The sequence below is a fragment of the Trachypithecus francoisi genome, unplaced genomic scaffold, assembly GCF_009764315.1.
Source record: "Trachypithecus francoisi isolate TF-2019V2 unplaced genomic scaffold, Tfra_2.0 Lachesis_group20, whole genome shotgun sequence".
Classification (NCBI taxonomy): Eukaryota; Metazoa; Chordata; class Mammalia; order Primates; family Cercopithecidae; genus Trachypithecus; species Trachypithecus francoisi.
This window is the reverse complement of record NW_022681466.1, coordinates 41063372-41083651: the sequence shown is the minus strand read 5'-3', so window position 1 is coordinate 41083651 and position 20280 is coordinate 41063372. Positions and strand designations below refer to the sequence as shown.

The following is a 20280-nucleotide window of genomic DNA, read 5'->3' as shown; positions in this document are numbered from 1 at the left end:
GTAAAAGTCACACAGAATGAAGAATGCCAAGACATAGGTAAAATTATTAAACTTCAAGGAAATTATTCTTTTAAAGCATTAATCAGACATGTCACTCTTTTGCAAAACCCTCCAATGGCTTCTCTTATCACTCAGAATAAGAAGTGACTACCATGGCCTCTGATTTCATCTCCTACCACCCTCCCTCTCATTTACTATACTCCAGCCATACGGGCCTCCATGCTGTTTCTCAAAGTCATCAAGCTAGCCTCAAAGCCTTTTCATTTACTGTTCTTTCTGCCTAAAGCATCTTCCTCCACGGGCCTGCATAGCTCACTTTCTCACTTCTTTCAGTTCTCCACCTAAATGTCATCTTGTGAAGGAATATTTCCATAGCCACTCTACCTAAATAACCAGATCTCTACTGCCTATATTTCTCTTACCCTTTCTTCTGCTTTTTCTTTCTTTGTTGTTTGTTTTCCACAATAAAGTATAAGCTCAAGACAGCCAAGACATTGCTTTATTTGCACTAGATCTCCTGTTTCTTTCTAGCACACTGCTTAGCTTGTAGTAGGTATCCAATAAACATTTGCCAATTATCAAAACAGCTGACCTTGAACGACACGGGTTTGAACTGTGTGGTTCCACTTATACACAGATTATTTTTTCAACTAAATGGTGATCAAAAATACAATATTCACAGGATGTGAAACCCACTTACATGAAGGGTCCGCTTTTCCTGTACCCAGACTCCACAATGCCGATTGCAAGAGTTGAATATGTGCCAATTTTGGTATACACAGGGGTCCTGGAACCAATCACCTGCATATACCAAGGCACTATTGTATTCTTAAAAAATAAAAACAGGATAATTGCTAAAACGTTAAAATGTCCCTTCCGTATTCAAAACTGGAGTGGTTTCTGGCCATATTACAGAAAATATTAGCATTTTATATGGTTATAACTGGGTTACAATGAGGAAATAACAAAAATCTATCCAATATAGAATATGTCAAAATGTTTTTCGCATGTTTTATAAAAAATAGAGATAAAATACAAGAAATTCAACATAAAGGTAAAGCTGTTCCCTTCTATATTTAAAATAATTTCTGGAAATCTACTTCTTTTTTCCTTATATGAATCCAAAATAAATGTGAACATCATAAAATTTTAGAAAATATCAAATTGCTAAAGAAATAAACCAAGGCAAAGGGGGATGAATTACACAAATAAATAAATCCACAGACTTTGCCTAAAGAAAAAAGGTTTCTGTCAGCCAGAAAAACCAGACAGCCCTCTTTCTACAATGTGAATAATTAAATACAGTGGAGATGAGAGAAAAAATGCTCAGATAAAAGCATAAAACTATTTTTATGAGAGAAAGAAAAAAGAGATGAAAGAGAAAGATATCCAACAAATCAGATAAGAAAACGATAGACATTGAAGCAATATTGTGAGCTCAGCTATCTGTACATCACTGAACAAAGTAATAGTGATTAAGTGAACTTGAATTTTTTTTTTTTTTTTTTTTTTTAGTAGAGATGGGGTTTCACCATGTTGGCCAGGCTAATCTTGAACTCCTTACCTCAAGTGATCTGCCCACCTAGGCCTCCCAAAGTGCTAGGATTATAAGCATGTGCCACCATGCCCAGCCTTAACTAGAAATTTTAATTAAGGAATTATTAAAATGATGAAAAAAATTATCAGATCTGAAAGGAAGAGATTTGTGACTAAAATAGGTAACCCGTGGACTGTACCTATTCACAAGGAGCAGAACTATGAGAGGACATGATTAGTGTTTATTGCCCTATTAAATGCTGTGGTTTGCACTACTGGCCAGACTTTTTGAGGATATGCATGTATTGTAAGTACCAACAAGTGAGTACCTCTGTGACTATGCTACTTGCCCATCCTTATTTGTCTCCACCTGTTGACAAACCTGCAGGTTCCAACAGAAAACAACAACTGTTGGTGAAGATGTGGAGAAGCTGGTACCCTTGTGCACTGTCGGTCAGATTGAAAAATGGTATAATCATTACGGAAAACAGTATGGAGGTTCCTCAAATATTTAAAAATAGAACTATCAAATGATCTGGCAATCACACTTCCGCTTATTTATCCAAAAGAACTGAAGTCAGTCAAAGAAATATTTGTACTCCCATGCAAAATTATTCACTATAGCCAAGATGTATAAACCGCATAGCATTAACCAGAGAAAATGGTGAATAGGAGATAGGACTAACATGTAGCTCTCTCTTAGACAGACAGAACAGCATCTAGAGACTCACATTGTGAACTTTTTCTCCAAGAACCAACACAGAAACATACCAGGAAAACCAAAATAATTCACAGACCCTTTGAATAAAACAGCTTGCCACTGCAAACACCACAAGACAGCCGAAAAACTGTGAGCTCCTGAAGTGTGACGAGGGAAAGTCAGCCTCCAAACACACATCCACACTGGGCAGCCTGAACAATGTAAATGTCCATGGATGAATGCATAGCTAAAGAAAATGTGGTATATACATGCAATGGAATATTATTCAGCCATCAAAATGGGAAAGCCTGTTTTATGTTACAACTTGGATGAACCTTGAGGACATTACGCTGCATAAAATAAGGTAGTCACAAAGGGACAAATATTGCATGATTCCAGTTACAGGAAATATCTGAAATAGTCAAACCCATATAAAAAAGTAGAATGGTGATTGCCAGGGGCTAGACGGAATGGAAAATGGGAAGTTGCTACTCAAAGGGTACAGAGTTTTTGTCACGCAAGATAAAAAAAAGTTCTAGAGATATGCCATACAATATCATGCCTACAGTTACTAATACTGCATTGTACCTTAAAAATGTGTTAAGAGGGTAGATCTCACGTTGTGTTTTTTACCACCATAAAAGGAGAAAACAACGGCTAAAACTCAACACCACATTAAATGTGCATACATGTAAAATTCTTGCCCAATTGAATAACCAAGGCGTCATGGACCACCAACATATTTTGATGATGAATATAATGACAGCAACCACCACTGAACCCTCACTATAGGTCAGGCACTGTGCTAAGTGTTTCACCAGCTTTAGGCCATTTTCTCTTCCCTGCAAAAACTATGAGGTAGTTATCATTAACATCATTTTAAATATGAAAAAACTAGGACTTAGCAAAATTGATTAATGTGGCAACACTTGCCCTACTGGTAAACTGGTAAGCAGCAGCAAAGAATTTGACCCAAGATCTCCTTCATTCAAAACCTGTTCCACTGCATTACATCTTCTCCAGGACTTTGATATTCTGCTCATGGAATTTACATAAAATACATTTGCAAAAATACCTTGGGTGTACACATATCATTTCAAAACATAAGGTACACAAAGAAAAGCTAAAATGCAACATTGCAATACTTGAGGTCTCTTTCTTAACCTCCCACATTATTACCGCTATTATTACCAGTCCCAAGATAAGATATTTTTTAATTGTGGTTAATTGGAAGGCCGTAGTGTTTTCTACCTTGAACAATTTATTATAATAAAGGGCTGGCTAGTGAACTTCTACTCATTTCTAAGCCCCTTTATTAAAATGCTCATTCCAGGAGAAATGAGACTCACAAAAGGGATATTATAATCTATTTGCTAAAGGAACAGACGAGTAGAAATAATCTGTTACCATAAAATGTTTCCTAAATATGTGTTGAAATAAAGGTGGCTCATTATCCAATGATTTCTTAAATGTATACTTTAGTTAGCTTAGATTAATAAAGTCAAGAGTTATCAGGTTTAAAATATAATAATTTTTAAGACATAAATTTTAAAATATACACCCAGAATGCTCTGAAAATAAAATTTCAATATCCATCCACTCTCCATCTCTCCTTCTTCCCGTGACCACCTCTCTCTCTCCTCTCCCTGTCCTCTCTCCCCTCTCTCTCCTCTGGCTCTCCCATGTTGGTCATGCTAATGCCACTGGGGCATTATGTGATTATCTTCTGGCTTTTGCATTTCAAACTACATTGAATAATTCTAACTATAATGTTAAGTAATGATTAAATCATCTTTCTCTCCAGTATTTATGCATAGTCTTTTCCCCGTTTCAACAAATTAAACTGCCCATTCTGAATTTTATCATGACCTCCAGAGGATGATTTTTCTAATACTACAAGATTATGTTTGTCTTTTCGTAACAAGTCTTACTCTAGTACCAGAAAAGTATGAAAAGTACATTCCCAATTACTTCATCAGTAATAGAAATGAAAAGAACAGGCCCCAGAACCAGTCCCTTCAGCACACTACTCACCATATTCCATCAGGCTCATACTACTTTTTAAAATGAATTTTACAACATACCTGAGGCCAAACTTTACCAGTTTGTCAAAAGACTACTTCTCCTGAGAATTCTTCAGAAAATAACAAAAAGAATGCTATGTATAATATAGATCTTAAGTATATACATACATATGATTATTGTATATCTGAGGCCCACCAGATAGACAAAACCAATCTAGTTGGTACTGTCTGTGAAGGCTGACATACGATTGGGAAGTCCTGGGGCTGTACCAGATACAACAGGAAGTCGGAGGTTGCAGTGAGCCGAGATCGCGCCACTGTACTCCAGCCTGGTGACAGAGCGAGACTCTGTCTCAAAAAAAAAAGAAAAAGAAAAAAGAAGATTCTGATACGATTTATTCAAACACTGAACACCTGCCAAGACATAACTGTTGTTAGAAGATGGCATGTTTTCTCACATGCAGATAAGTATTATATGTAATGAAAAAGTGGCCTCTGCATTAAGATCTATATTTGCCAAATAAATACTTTTGTATATACTGATGCCAAGTTTCTCACTGAAGAAGCAAACTATGTGATGTCACTTATTCATTTTATTTTTGATTTTTAAAGCATTTTCTGAACACTAACGTTTTGCACACAATTCTACACACAAAGTACCTAAATTTTGAACCTATAACGTCAAGGGAAAGCCTAAACAACAACATTTGCCAAATTAATTTTTTAAACAGAATAAAAGAGCTGAGAGGATGCAAAATAGTGGAGTTCTTAAAATGGAGTAAAAAATTATTCAAGAAAAAGAATGCCGATATAGAACTATGTTTTGCCGGCTGTAACAGACAATGCATAAGCAGAATTCAGTGGTATATGACAACAGAATCCAGGAAGAAATAAGTTACTGTACAGAAAATGATGAACAGATTACCTTGTATGAACAGGATATCTTCCCACATTGGGAACTCAAAGGTAGCACTTGGAAAACTAGGTTGGACTTCGTGAATTGATGTAACTTGTAAGCATTAATAATAATAGGCATGATAGTAGGAACTCAGGTTCTTAATCATGGGAAAATGAGAAAAAAAATGCATTTGTTGGCTATAGAGTAAGAGGAGACAGGGAGAGTAACCAGCAGGTTACTGAAGAGTCAGGAATGAGGCAACAATGGCCAGGACTCAATTGGTAGCTGTGGAAACAGAAGGGAAGAGAGCAGATCCAAGAAAATTTTCAGAGAAGTAAAATGGATGATTCTGTAACATACTAAACAAAGGAGATGAAAAGTGGGGAAAAACAGAAATCTTCCAGGTTCAAAAGTTAATGTGCCAACAGAATGATGATGATGCCAACTGACAAGGGGAAATTTAGGAAAGGGTATTATTTTGGTATTAATTATCATAGATATGATTTTCTATAAGTCTTAGAAAATATAAAATATTCCATGGTGTTTTCATTGTACAACATCTATTGATATAAGAAATCAGTACTGGAGATATAAATGTTGGAGTTTTACATACAAACTTAATTTGAAACCTTGTAGGAGTTAAAAATTAAAGTGTTAGTATTAGGCAACTAATTGGTATCCACAGTTCTCCTATGGCAAACTCGTATGGCAAAAAGAGCAACTAATTTTATCTTATTTCACAAACTTCTTATGAAAATAGGACATATTTTCATAAGAATAATAATTTATCCATGAAAATAGGACTATTTTCATAAGAAGTTTGTGTGCCACTGCACTCCAGCTTGGCCAACGGAGCAAGACTGCATAAGTCTTAAAGATAGAGTTTGGCCGGGCGCGGTGGCTCAAGCCTGTAATCCCAGCACTTTGGGAGGCCGAGACGGGCGGATCACGAGGTCAGGAGATCAAGACCAGCCTGGCTAACACGGTGAAACCCCGTCTCTACGAAAAAAAAATACAGAAAACTAGCCGGGCGAGGTGGCGGGCGCCTGTAGTCCCAGCTACTCGGGAGGCTGAGGCAGGAGAATGGCGTAAACCCGGGAGGCGGAGCTTGCAGTGAGCTGAGATCCGGCCACTGCACTCCAGCCTGGGCGACAGAGCGAAACTCCGTCTCAACAAAAAAAAAAAAAAAAAAAGATAGAGTTTATGATTTATGACAAAAGGGTGCTTAAGTCTTAAAGATACATACATTTATGATTTATGAAGTTATAAATCATAAATCTTAAAAATAAATTCTGATAACATTTTTACAAATTGAAAACTCACGAGCCACTACAAGATGCGAACATTGCCAGCTTCTCTAAAGGCTTATTAGTTACCCTCCACTCAGAGTTAACCACTCTTTTGACGTCCATCAGTACAAATAAATTTTGTCTTTTTTCAAACTTTGTATAAATGGAATCACAGAGTATGTAACTCTTTTGGGTCAGGTTTCTTATGCATATTATATGCCTATGGGATTCATCCATGTTGTGGAATGTAAGAGTAGTTTAATATTTTTCAATACTATATATAGCCATGCTAAAATAATTTACCCATTCTATTGATGAGTTGTCTTCAGTTTTTGACTATTAAAAATAATGTGGCTACGAAAACTCTCATACATGTTTTATGGTGCATACATGCACAGATTTCTTTTGGTTATACATGTTGCAGTGAAACTGCTGTCGTAAGATGTGCCTATGTCAAGCCTCAGTAGTTACTACCAAAGAGCTTGACAGTTTTACAAAAATTTGAACTCCTTACAGCAGCGTATGAGACTTCAAACTATTCTGTATCTTTGTCAAAACTCCGTACTGTGATTTTGTTTGTTTTTGTTAATTAACCCTTTTTATAGGTATGTAGAGATACTGAATTGATTTACATTTCCCTGACTATTAATGATTTGAGCACCTTTTTAAGTGTTTATTAATCATCTGAATATCTTCTTTTGTGTGTTGCTTATTCAAATATATTGCTCTTTTTTATTGAACTGTTCTCCGTGTTGATTTTTTTCTATATTTAAAATGCAAGACCTTTACTGAATAAAGCAATTGCAGATATCTTCTTCCATTCTGAATTGCCTTTTCCCTTTCTTTTTTTTTCTTTTTTTTTTTTGAGACAGAGTCTTGCTGTGCTCTGTTGCCCAGGCTGGACAGTGCAGTGGTGTGATCTCAGCTCACTGCAACCTCCACCTACTGGTTCAAGAGATTCTCGTGCCTCAGCCTCCCGAGTAGCTGGCAGCATGTGCCAACCACACTTGGCGAATTGTTGTATTTTTAATAGATGCAGGGTTTTGCCATGTTGGCCAGGCTGGTCTCAAACTCCCAGTCTCAAGTGATCTGCCTCCCTTGGCCTTCCAAAGTACTGGGATTACAGGCATAGGCAACCATGTCAGCCTCTTTTCCCTTTCTTAATATACCTTTGGTGACCAAAAGGTATTACTTTAAATATATTCTAATTTATTAGTATCTTTCTTTAAGGTAAACATTTAATTTCCCTTTTAAGAAATTTTTGACTAGTCCAGGCCAAGAAGATATTCTAAGATTTCCTCTATAAGTTTTACCATTTTATCTGCACATTTAATTCTAGGACGTTTCTAAAATGGGTTTATTAAATGATGTGAAGGTTCAAGATGCATTTTTTTCTACATGAATATTCAATTGACCAATTTATTGAAAGAACCACTTTTCACAGTAAATGGCTTGCTAAAAAAAAAGTAAATAATTGTCATTTTCATTGACACTATAATCCTATATTACTAGTCCCCAAAATTTAAAAGAACAAGGATAAAATGATTTTAGAATTATTATATAATGAATATACATTGAGAAACAAAAAATATAGGCATCACCAAAATAAGTATTGTAGGAAATTACAACTTTTGTCAAACAAGGAAAAACATTATGTTTGACCTAAGTAGCAAATACAGCAGCGTTTAAATGTTAATTTATGAAAAAAAAACTTTAAGCAAAACAGCATATAGCAGGTCCTCAAATAACATCATTTCATTATAATAATGAGAAAAAAATTGGTTTCATTATATGTCACTTCACTTATAATCAGTTTCCAAAAACCTATCAATGACATTAAATAAGGACTTACTGTATACACAGGCTAGTATATACTGTATACACAGGTCAGTATTTCCTTGGTCTCTCAGGTGAGAGGTTGCAAAAGAAACAATACCCCAACAACAACATGCATACCTAGCCCACAGATATTGGTTTCCAATACCATTTCTCCATATAATCCGTACTGATGGGGCCATGTCCAAGAAGCACAGAACCCAAATGAAAGAGCTCCCAATGGCCAAAGCTGGAACAATTTGAGCAATAAAATGAAGAAATATTGGCTTATAACCCAAAGCATAAGATAGATATCCACATTTTCATACTAGTATAAATGAAGAATAGAATAAACTGATAAACCAGGGAGTAAAACTCCCTACTTCTTAAATGGGCTGCCAAACGGTAACTTCCTTTCAAGGACTACAGTATGAAAAGGTGGGAAGTAACTACACTGGAGAAATCTAATAAACACTACGTCAGCCAGATGATCAACATTAATATGCACAGGTATGATGTCATGTTAATAATATGTATTCATGGCTGGGCATTGTGGTTCACACCTGTAATCTCAGCACTTTGGGAGGCGGAGGAAGGCAGATCACCTGAGGTCAGGAGTTCGAGACCAGCCTGGCCAACATGGCAAAACTCTGTCTCTACTAAAAACTACAAAAATTAGCTGGGCGTGGTGGCACACACCTGTAATCCTAGCTACTTGGGAGGCTGAAGCAGGAGAATTGCCTGAACCCAGGAGGCAGAGGTTGTAGTGACCTGAGATAGTGCAACTATACTTTAGCGTGGGTGACAGAGTGAGACTGTCTCAACAAAATAAAATAAAATAATTGTAATTATAATAATATGTGTTCGTGATATGATGTGATAAGAATAGCACTTTATTCTGAGATCTTCCTGCCTAAATCCGTAACCCCAGTCTAATCATGAGGAAACCATCAGACAGTTTCTACTAGATGAGCATTCTACAATATGCCTGACCAATCAATATCCCTCAAAACTGTCATGGTGATAAAAAAACAAGGACAGTCTGAGAAATTATCACAAGCAAGAGGAAAGTAAGGAGGCATAACAACTAAATCTCATGTGGTATCCCAGATGAGATCCTGGAAAAGAAACAGAACATTAGGTAAAAACAAAGAAAATCTGAATGAACAAAAGACTTTAGCTAATAGTGTATCAATATTGATTCATTTATTGTGAAAAGAGTACCAAGATATGGTAAGATGTTATCATCAGGAGAAACTGAGTGCAGGTTATATGGGAATTCTCTGTACTATCTTCTTAAATTTTCTGTAAATCTAAAACTATTCAAAAAAAGTGTCTATTTTTAAATGGCCATTTTATTCAACATGATGAATTGGTGCTATTTGGAGATTTTCTGCATTATAATCATTGTGAGCTTGGGAGAAGAAATGGTAATAGAAACTATAAAATCAAATTCTAGCTATCTCAGTGCGTCCATGAGTAGTTCTATGAATTATCATATGTCACTACTAACAATAGTTAAATATTTCAGATGTCTAAGGCTTTTGGCACTCTTTAAAGTAAAGGATCTTAACCTACCTTAACCTACCATAGAGGATCATGGATGGAATTCAGACTGTCGCTGAATTTGAATTTTTCTTTAAAGTTCATTTTCATTTTCACCACCCTAACTGAAAGTAATTGTGAATGTAGTCATCAGACAAAGGTAGCATTAGCAATACCTGGAACAAATAGAAATCATGGATATTTTTATAGTTCATTAGACTACTGAGCAATCACTATATATTGTTTACCCTATCAGAAATTACTATCAGGCCTACTGCTAGATTTTTATATTTACTGCATTAATTTAGAAGCATATGCATTACTTTACTGTAGTTTTGATTTATGAATATTTTAACAACTGTAACTCAATACAATTTTTCTTTGTAAACTTTTATTTTTAAAATACTATTCTGAGAAGGACTACACAGAATTTACCAGATTCCCTGCAGGGTCCATGGTACAAAAAATGTTAAGAACTCCAGTAAGAAAGCCTAGAATCTCAGTAAAGCCACCCACAGACCTTCGGTGTATCTAAACCCTAAAGTCAATAGAGCCCTATCATTTTACAGCCTTCATCTTCCCAAGCATCTAGCAAGGAAGCTATAATTTTTATATTTACGTTTTAATATTTGTTTTAAAAATCTATTGTTTGCATATTTTCACTATGAGTTTCTCATAAGAAAATCCCTGCCAATACCAAAATGCGTAAGTCTCATAATCTATACAAGTGTCTGCTTACAATAAATGGCAATAAGACAACACAAGACTCAACAAAAAAGAAAAAAGCCTGAAAGAACAGCAAAACAGAGAAACTGATTCTCATTGACAGTCCCGTCTTTCATCTTAAGCCAGGCCTTGAACTCTACCTTGTTTAATTATTAAATCAGGAGCTGCTCAGCAAAACCTGTCTACTTTTGACGTTTCTTAAATTCAATCCTGCTGACAGACTCCGTCCATTTTTCTCTATGTTTACTAGTATTACCTATGACAAGGTCTGAATGCTAATTTTTAAAATTAAACTTTCATTAAAAATAGAATGAAGGTTCTCTGACAGGTACCTCTTGGCTCCAAAGCATGACTTTTCTTTTTACCCCAAACTTATAAAAATTAAAAATTCCATTGTGAATGATATGTCTCTCAATATTATTTAATAAATAAAATATACCTACACGATAAACATTGAAGCAATATATTTTACAAATTTCCATTGCAGGCCAGGCATGGTGGCTCACGCCTGTAATCCCAGCACTTTGGGAGGCCGAGGGGGGTGGATCACAAGGTCAGGAGATCAAGACCATCTTGGCTAACATGGTGAAATCCCTTCTCTACTAAAAATACAAAAAATTAGCCGGGCGTGGTGGTGGACGCCTGTAGTCCCAGCTACTCGGGAGGCTGAGGCAGGAGAATGGTGTGAACCTGGGAGGCGGAGCTTGCAATGAGCCGAGATTGTGGCACCGCACTCCATCCAGTCTGGGCAACAGAGCAAGACTCCGTCTCCAAAGAAAAAAAAAATATTTCTGTTGTAATATTATTTAATATCTTTATTAAATATAGTCACTTTGTGAAGATTTAGAATGTTGAAATAATGAAAATGTATTTTAGATTTAAATTTGTTTTTTGTTCATGGCTTTAAATATCAAAGAGCTATCTTACACCCACGTACACGGCAGCATTATTCACAACAGCCAAAAGGGAGAAGCAACTCAAGTGTCCACCTGCCAATGAATGGACACACATATGGTATATGCATAGAGCAGAATATTGTTTAGCCTTTAAAAAGAAATTTTCTAGCCGGGCGAGGTGGCGGGCGCCTGTAATCCCAGCTACTCGGGAGGCTGAGGCAGGAGAATGGCGTAAACCCGGGAGGCGGAGCTTGCAGTGAGCTGAGATCCGGCCACCGCACTCCAGCCTGGGCGACAGAGCCAGACTCCGTCTCAAAAAAAAAAAATAAATAAAAAAATAAAAAACAAATAAAAAAAAAAAAAAGAAATTTTGACACAAGCCACAACATGAATCGACCATAATGACGTTATGCGAAGTGAAACACGCCAGTCACTGAAGGACAAATACTGCATAATTCCACTTATATGAGTTTCCTAGAATGGTCAAATTCGTAAGAGACTGAAAATAAAAAGGTGGTTGTGAGGAACTGAATGAAGAGGGCAAGTGGAGAGTTTATTGTTTACTGGGTACAAAGTATTAGACAGGAAAGAAGACAAAATTTGGAGCTGGATGGTACTGACAGTTGCACCACAATGTAAACATACTTAATGCCAATGAACTATATACTTACAATTATTAAATTGGTAAATTTCATATTATGTCTATGCAATAAAAAAAGAATGAGGAAAAAGAATCTGACAATCGATTTATTTGTATCCTAAATATATAAAATGTTCCTATAAATCAAGGAAAAGAATAACTGAATTTAAAAACAATCAAAGGGGATGAATTGGCAATTTTAAAAGGTCAAGAAACGTAAGAGCAAAAAGGGAAATGGAAATTAAAATAATACATTTTTCAAGTTAGAAACAAAAAACAATTTTTTTGAAACAGGGTCACACTCTGTCACCCAGGCTGGAGTGCAGTGGCGTGATCATGGCTCACTGCAGTCTTGGTTTCCTGGGCTCAAGCAATCCTCCTACCTCGGCCCCACAAGTAGCTGGGACTGCAAGTGTGCACTACCATGCCCAGCTAATTTTTGTATTTTTTGTAGAGATGGGGTCTTGCTGTGATGCCCAGGCTGGTCTCAAACTCCTGGGCTCAAGTGATCCACCTGCCTCAGCCTCCCAAAGTATTGGGGTTATAGGCGTGAGCCACCATGCCTGGCCAAAATATTTTAAAATTTGGTAAGTCCAAGTGTTGGCAAGGATGTGAAGACAATTCCTACTCTTGTTGAGCAGTGCCATAAACTAGTATAACCACTTTGAAAAGCTTACTATGGATCCAGAAATTAAACTCTTAAATACATAATACCTAAAGCAGTGATTTTCAAATCGTGGGTCACAACCCATGTGAAATCAAGTTGTAAATCACAACCCAGCAATTTTTAAATAAAATTAAACAAAATGAAAAAAACAGAATATGTTAGAGTAAATGGCCAATAGTAAAAATGAAAGTTTTGTTTGAGTTATAGATATGCAGACAGATGTGTGTTCATACGTGTACTTGTGTATGTTCTGGGCATAATTTATAAAATGTATTCCTTACTGGGAGTCATGGTCAAAAATGAAATGAAAGCCAATGGCTTAGAGCAGCAGTTCTCAAAGTATGGTCAACAAACTCCTGAGCTTCCCAAAGACTCTTTTAGCAGATCCACAAGATCAAAACTATTTCTATAATTAGATGAAGACATAACTTGCCTATTTCACTATAATTTCCTCACAAGTGTACAATGGAGTTTTCCAGAGGCTACATGACACGTGATATCACAACAGAATAAATGCAAAGACAGATATGAGAAGCCAGCTGCCTTCTAAGCCAGAGGTTAAAAAGTTGTTTTTGGTTTTTTTTGGTTTTTTTTTTTAGACAGAGTCTCGCTCTGTCACCCAGGCTGGAGTGCAGGGGTGTGATCTCAGCTCACTGCAAGCTCCGCCTCCCAGGTTCAGGTCATCCTCCTGCCTCAGCCTCCTGAGTAGTTGGGACTACAGGCGCCCACCACCACACCCAGCTAACTTTTTGTATTTTTAGTAGAGACGGGGTTTCACCGTGTTAGCCAGGATGGTCTCGATCTCCTGACCTTGTGATCCACCCACCTCGGCCTCCCAAAGTGCTGGGATTATAGGTGTGAGCCATCTCACCTGGCCAAAAAGTTTTTAAAAATATAGTCCCCAAAGAAAGCATACACCACACTAGTGTGTTTAGCTACTAAAAATGGGTCCCAAATTTGACTCTGAGCAACCTAAACAAAATAGAAAACATGACCGTTTACAAGGATCTTGCATGCGCATATTAAGCTCTTCTTCTTTTTAAATCCAATGATTTAATTTTCAATATTTTCATTTATAAGTGATAACATAATTAAAACAAAAATTATATCACATTTTTTACCTATTGTTGTGAGCTGAATTGTGTCCTCCAAAAAGACAGGTTGAAGGACAATCCCCCATACCTACGAGGTGGCCTTATTTGGTTGGAAATAGGGTCTTTGCAAATGTAAACAAGTTAAAATTAGATCATCCTGGATTAGGGTGGGCAATAAATTTCTGTTGGTCTAAGCCACTCGGTTTGTGGTCATTTGCCACAGCAGCCCTAGGAAATCAACATATCTATCAAATTGGCCAACTTTCATGTTTTGGGGGTTTTTTTTTTTGGTTTTTGGTTTTTTTTGAGATGGAGTCTCACTCTGTTGCCCAGGCTGGAGTGCAGTGGCATGATCTCAGTTCACTGCAACCTCTGCCTCCCGGGTTCAAGTGATTCTCCAGCCTCAGCCTCCTGAGTAGCTGGGATTACAGGCACACGCCACCATGCCTGGCTAATTTTTGTATTTTGAGTAGAGACAGGGTTTCACCGTGTTGGCCAGGCCGCTCTGGAACTCCTGACCTCAAGTGATCCGCCCACCTCAGCTTCCCAAAGTGCTGGGATTACAGGCATGAGCCACTGCACCCAGCCTGCTTCTAATTAAAAGACCTACCCTTGGTTTGAAAATGTAGAAGAATGCATACTCACATATACTTTCAATGAGAGAGTAATTTTATTATGTAGATATTAATCTTTTTCTTTATCATCATCTTTTCTAAAGTTTCAATAATGAGCTTGTACATCTTTTGCAATAACAAAAACTTTTATTTTAAAACCACTATTGTCACCATTATTTAACATTTTTCTGTAAGTTCTAGTCAGTGTATGATAAATTATAAAATATTTGCTACATACATGTAAAGGGTTGAAATTTCTAACATACATTTATTCTTGAGTCTTTTATACAGCAGAAATATAAAACTTTATACAACAAAAGTTTGAGACTCAGGAATAAATATTACAAAAGATGTCCTAAAGACCCCAGAGTTCTGTTTTCTTTAACTTGGTAAATTGATTCTAAATGTACAATCATCCCTTGCCATCTGTGGGAAACTAACTGCAGAACCACAATACCAAAATCCAGAGATGCACAAGTCCCTTATGTCAAATGACATAGTACTTGCATATACCCTACACACCTCCTGCTGTATATTTTAAATCACATGCAGATTACCTACAATATGTCTAATACAATGTAAATGCTATATAAATAGCTGTTATGCAGTATTTTTATTTGTATTATTTCTATTGTATCATTTTTATTTTTTTTAATTTTTTGAATATTTTAATGTGTGGTTGGTTGAATCACAAATGAGGAAGGCACAGAGCCAAACAGCTGACTGTATTTGTAAAAGGAAAGGGCCCAGAGTGGCCAAGACCCTTCTGATGAACAAAGAAGGAAGACTTCCTTATCAGGCATCAAGAGTAATTATGAAGCTATAATAGTGATAACAGTATAATCATTGCAGAGCCAGAGAAATTATCCAATGTTCACATATATAGAAGTTGAATATATAAGAGTAGGTATGACAGATCAATGAAGGAAGGAGGAATTACTCTAAAGTAAAGCTGGAAAAATAAAGTTATTCACATAGAAAAAAACAAAATTAAATCTCTATTTTGTGTTAGTCATAAAAACTAACTCCAGAAGGATTAAGGCCTCAATGTTAAAGGCAAAATTTTAAAGTTTTTCATAAAATATACAGGTAACCTTGCACTTACAATAGAGACAGAATTGTTTAACAAGACATAAAAAGCACTATTTTTTTTTTGAGACAGAGTCTCACTCTGTTGCCCAGGCTGGAGTGCAGTGGCACGATCTCGGCTCACTATAACCCCTGTCTCCTGGGTTCAGGTGATTCTCCTGCCTCAGCCTCCCGAGTAGCTGGGATTACAGACATGCATCACCATGCCCAGCTAATTCTGTATTTTTAGTAGAGATGGGGTTTCTCCATGCTGGCCAGGCTGCTCTCGAACTCCTGACCTAGGCCTCTCAAAATATTGGAATTACTGGTGTGAGCCACCGTGCCCAGCCAAAAAAGCACTAATTATTAAAGACTTATAAATTTGACAAGTTAAAATAAGAACTTCTTTCATCAAAAGACCATCTCTCCCTCCAAATCCTATCAGCTGATGTATTACAAACTAGGAGACTGTCTCTCTCCAAAGTTGTATTTCTCTCGCTTATGATTACAAGGCTTGCTGATTGCACACGGGAATTTGCAAAAGAGAGTTCAACAGAGGTCCTGTGCTATTGTGGAGATCTCTCCCTGAGGTTCACCCCATCCTTGCTACTTGAACAGACTCTAATTGACCAACACAAGGATCTGGTCTTCCAGGTTTTCCCCAATATGCATAAGAATAACTTACAAACCCAAGGGACATGGGCTCACAGTCCAAAATACCTAGATATCGGCAAAAAAACACTATGAAAGAAAGTCAGTAGTACTTGCATATATATAATAACATTATCATCTACATTACCATTCGTAATACACAGCACACTATGATTCTAAAGATAAATTATGAGAAGAGATCAACTAATAATTTTAAATAAGCTTAATCAATAAAGAGTCAAATGAGGCCAGGCGCAGCAGATCACACCTATAATCCCAACACTTTGGGAGGCCAAGGTGGGCAGATTTGGGAGGTCAGGAGTTTGAGATCAGCCTGGCCAATATGGCAAAACTCCAAAACTCCATCTCTACTAAAAAAACAAAAATCAGCCGCGCGTGGTGGCACGCAGCTGTAATCCCAACTACTCTGGAGGCTGAGGCAGGAGAACTGCTTGAACCTGGGAGGTAGCGATTGCAGTGAGCCGAGATCGTGCCACTGCACTACAGCTGGGCGACAGAGTGAAACTCCATCTCAATAAACAAATAAATAAAGAGTGAAATGAAAATACTAGGTATAAAAAATAATCGCTGAAATAAAAAGCAATAGATCCTTAAGCAGGAGTAACTCTACCAAAGAATTAACTGATGAGAGTAAGATCAGAATGAGAAACTATCATAGTAATAAAGAATAGGAAGAAAACACAAAGAGATAGAAGACATAGCATAAGACCTAAGAGGTAAAGGGAGAGATCTTTTCAAAGAAATAATGATTGTAAATACACTGCTCAGAACTAAAGTAAGAAACTCAAATTTAAAGGGCTCAAAATAATGCCAAAACGTTCATTAACTAGAGACATTATAGTGATATTTACATATACAAAAATCAAAGAGACGATGTTCAAAACTGCTCATCTCCTTCATACTTGAAAATCAAGTGGGGTCACATTTTTTTCTAATGTTTATTTTTCATTAATAGATGTGGCGCCAGTTTCTTCTGGCAATGGATATTAAGGTAAAGAAACCTAAAGGTATTTAGTATTTTTTCTCACATTAGTGACTTAATTTTCTATTGTTTTTTCTTTAGGGTAGGGGAATGGGGAGAGGATCGTGGTGGTTTACAATATGGACACTCAAGGGATTCTAGAGCCTCAAGGACTCCCAGGGATCTGTCCACCACACTTGGCCAGTTGCCATTGTAAAAACCTCAACTGTGCCTGAAGTCTCCCAATCCAGACAGTGTTGTATTCTCTCCAGAAAATAACCTAATGTCTTCTGCTGAGGTGTAGAAGAGACAATCTCATGCTTCACAAAATGGGAGAGAAGATATAAAGATTTGGTCATATTTTTGTTATTTTATTATTTTTTAAAAGTTGTATTATGGGATATTTCAAATATCTACAAAATTACAAGGAAGAGTATAATAAACATCCTTGTACCCAGCACTCCAATTAAACATCTACCTGCTTCTTAAATACGACTTCTAACAATTTATGTGTTGAAGGGCCACTTATCTCTCCTCTTCCAGAGATGCCTGGAGCCTCTGGAGGTCCCATGACGTAATCAGTCTTGCTTCTCAGGTTTCTTCACTGTTGATTTAGGGTTATGCTTTCTTGGGCCTGCTAGATGAATTTCAACAAATCCATTGCCTTTCCAACTCCAAAAATTGCATTGCTCTCTCGTTGTCTTTGTCCATCAGGGCTTATGCCTTTTTCTTTACCCTATTCCTGTCATTTCTACGGAACGGAATGGAGGCCCAAACAATTTTCACCTCTTCATCAAACAAGTGTGTTAATTTTTTCTTTTTTTGGATCCACTGCCCAAGCTGGCATCCAGTAGCACAATCACACCTCACTGCAACCTTGACCTAATGGGCTCAAGTAATCCTCCTGCCTCAGTCTCCCAAGTAACTGGGACTACAAGCACACCCAACCGGGCCTAGTTAATTTTTTTTTTTTTCCAGAGACATGGTCTCGCCATGTTACTCTGGATGGTCTTGAATTCCTGGGCTCAATTGATCTGAACACCTCAGCGTCCCAAAGTGCTCGGACCTTCTTAAACTGAGTCCTTCTTTTTTCATTTGTATGTCTCTCTTGATTGTCATTCTTGTATGTTTCATTTTTGAACATAATATTAACAATGATCTGTGGGCTTATTATTGTGTAACTTAATTTATGTATATTAAAATAATATTTCCAACAACTTACATTATACTGTACTACTGTTATTCTGTTCCACAAATAAGAACAATTAACATCTGAAGAGCTTACACGACACTCAAGCTATTAAGGACTTGGGATTTGAACCCACAACTGTCTGACCCTGAAGTCCAGGTTCCACACAACCATGCATACCACTTCTCATTTCTTTTCCAATGTGAGGTAGGCCTTAGTGCCTGTCTAAGGGTGCAAGGTAACACACTCTAAGATATATGTGTGATATGCCTGGGTAACGACTCTTGTTCAAATTCCACAGCTTTAAATTCAAGAAAGTACTTGGACCAAGCCAGGCTGGCCTGGGGAGGTTGTGAATGGTAAATGAGACAGAGCTCATACCTGGGATACAACACTGGACCATTCTATGAGGTCATATTACATACAGATGCTCCTTCACTTAAAATGAGATTATGTCCCAATAAACCCATCATTAAGTTTCAAATATCACTAATTTAAAAATGCATTTAATATACCTAACCTACCAAACATCATAGCTTAGCCTGGCCTATCTTAAATATGCACAGAACATTTACATTAGCGTACAGATGGGCAGAATCACCTAACACAAAGCCTATTTTACAATGAAGTACAGGGTATTTCATGTAATTTACTGAACACTGTATTGAAAGTGAAGAACAGAATGAATGTACAGATAGATGGTCCCCAACTTACGATGGCATGATTGACACGACTTTGACTTTATGACAGTGCGAAAGCAATATGCATCACTTTAAGTACCCATGCAACCATTTGGGGACATAAGCCCATAGTAAATTGAGGAGCATCTGGTATTCTACTAAATGCATCTTACCTTTCCACCAACATAAAGTCAAAAAATTGTAAGTCAAACCATCGTTAAGTAGGGGACGATTTGTATCAGTAACAAGACCAATGCGATGCACTGGTCGTGGACATGAGGAGCTCTGATCCACGTGCAGAGTAACCTTCCAGCAGAACTGTTCCAGGCTTATGGATCTTAGGATGTAAGGCAGGTTCCTAAAGAGCTGAAGACAGTCACTTCCTCAGACCTAGACTCCACGGCCTCCTGCCTCAGCCTCCCAAATAGCTGGGACTACAGGCGCCCGCCATCACACCCAGCTAACTTTTTGTATGAACAGTCTCTTTGGGGGATCCTCTATCTCACCCTGACGAGTGTCACGGGTCTCCCTGCTGTGTAGCCTGATTGTGGTGACCTCCTTCTGAATTATTTCAGTAAGGAACATTTTGGGCTTACCCATGTGACATCTATGTCTGGTTCCTGATTCAATATGATCTATTAAGAACACTGGTCAGAGTGGTCATACTACTCTAATCTCCCTCTTTGATTTCCTTCACATGAGCATTATTTTCAGAAAAACAATCAAGTCTTTATTTTAAAAAATGAAACAAACAAACAAAAAAAGACAGAAAAGAAATGGCCAGTCATGGTTGCTCATGACTGTAATCCCAGCACTTTGGGAGGCCAATGGGGGCAGATTGCTTGAGCCCAGGAGTTCAAGACCAACCTGGTCAACATGGCAAAACCCTGTCTCTACTAAAAATATAAAAATTAATCGGATGCTGTGGCATGCACCTGTAGTACCAGCTACTTGGGAGGCTTAGGCACAAGAATCACTTGAGCCTGGGAGGCAGAGGTTGCAGTGAGCCAAGATTAATCCACTGTACTCTAGCCTGGGCAACAGAGCAAGACCCTATCTCAAAGGAAAAAAAAAAAGAAAAGAGATTATCTCTGAACTGAAAGTCAATGGAAAAAAAAAAAAGAAGAAGAAGAAAGATTTATAAAAGCTTCTGAGGGTTAAAAAATAATAAATAAGGCTAGGTGCAGGGGCTCACGCCTGTAATCTCAGCACTTCCGGAGGCTAAGGAGGGTGGATCACAAGGTCAAGAGTTCGAGACCAGCCTGG

The 20280-nt window shown here is 37.4% G+C and overlaps 1 protein-coding gene across 11 annotated transcripts in view; it reads right to left on the bottom strand.

The window, feature by feature from the left end:
- Positions 1-20280, bottom strand: part of CEP112 (centrosomal protein 112) — a 564728-nt gene that overhangs the window by 404882 nt on the left and 139566 nt on the right. The window lies entirely within an intron of this gene.